The following is a 1599-nucleotide window of genomic DNA, read 5'->3' as shown; positions in this document are numbered from 1 at the left end:
ACCAGATTTTTCCCTGTCTGTCAAGACAACCCGGCCCCTTTGCCCCATCCATCAGCCCAAACCCTACCCTTTGTTCCAGAAAATTCCCTGTCCCTCACCCTTAGATCCAATCCCTATGCCAACGCTCTCTCCTCCCCTTGTTCTGATTTGTTGTAGCCCTCAAAACCACACCCCAAGAGTCGCTTATTGGTTACTATATGGTGTCCACCCCCTGTTTTGAAAGATTTTAAAAATCCGGTCACAGGGATGGTGGGGGTTTTTGCAACATCTGTTCCTTTGGGAATTCTCAGCTGTGAGCCTTCCCCCTATTTCTCCTGATGAATTTGCTGCACTTTACACCGCAGAAGAGCCTCCTCTGCTTCCTTCACTCGGTCCTCCAGGGGTCTCTACTGCTGGCATTTGGCCTAGAGGTTCTGGTTCAGGCAAAACCCCAACCTAGCCAGTTCCCCACTCTTGCCATTGTCCCTGGAGCATCACAGAGCTAGCCAGGGCTGCGGAGGGCAGTGACAGTGACCCATACCCTTGCATGTCACAGCCCCCAGAGCCACACCTGCCAAGCCACAAGCCCCAGCCCTGATCCCCACTGCCGGCCTCAGGGGCTCCTGGGCACCCTCAGCCTGAGTGCAAAGGCAGCCTCAGGAGCACCCCAGGGCGCTTTGGATCCAGGCTGCAGACACCCTAAAGCGACCACTGAAAGGGACATGGATGGGGACTGCAGCTGGATCTTCCAATGCTCACTGCTCCTGACTACTCTCTAAGTGAACCCAAACCTCATTGGCAGCACCTTGAGCACATTGACCCTGCTCGCCCATCCTGGAACGTGGTGTTCCCACATCCTGCACCAGCCCTTTGCAGGGAGTGACCAGCTCCCAGCTGCTCTGCTACCCTGGCCTTACTTTCTGTTTGCCAGCAATGAACTTAACGGATACACTCCTGAGAAACCTAGCACAACATTTGCTTCTCAGGAGCTTTTTGGCAAAAAGACTCCACTAGTCCCTTGTTTTGTACAGAGAAGGAGGTCCTGACAAAGCATGAGGCAGAGGCGGGGCTCTGGCATACGAATTCCTGAGCAGCAGGATTCCACCCATTGTTGTTCCTAGCTACTTTGCTGATATTTTAGAGCCAGTTCTGGACAGGGGCTGCTGCTGACAGGGTAGGAAAATTTGGAGAAAAAAAGGTGCAGGAGACAACAAAAAAATACAAGGGGGGAAACCCTTAGAAATACAGAGCTCAAGAGAAGTCCTTGGAGATGGTTCAATAGAAAATGGCAGCAGCAGTGAGCAGAGCCCGAGGCTGCTCACTGCTACCCCAGGGGCTCCTCAGTCCCCTGCTGGTTTGTGTCTGATGCAGCCGTGCCTGGAAAGGGCTCCAGGCTCTGGTGTTCCCAGCTTGCTCCAGGCTACATTCTTAGCAGCACTGAAAGAAGAGGTGAAACAAAGAGCCATTTTCTGTGCTGCCTGCAAACTCTTCTCCTTCAGTGCCACTGCCAGAGATCATCCCTCTGTCAGCTTGGCACTGTGCCTGCTGCATCCTCGTCCCTGTCCCTTGCATCAGCTCCTGCACATCGGCACTCCCTGCCCCATATCATGAACAGAGAGA

Source organism: Melozone crissalis, unplaced genomic scaffold, assembly GCF_028551555.1.
Source record: "Melozone crissalis strain CALT ecotype California unplaced genomic scaffold, PUWL_Pcris_2 ptg000201l_1, whole genome shotgun sequence".
Classification (NCBI taxonomy): domain Eukaryota; kingdom Metazoa; phylum Chordata; class Aves; order Passeriformes; family Passerellidae; genus Melozone; species Melozone crissalis.
The sequence above is the reverse complement of the archived record's forward strand: the minus strand, read 5'-3'. Positions refer to the sequence as shown.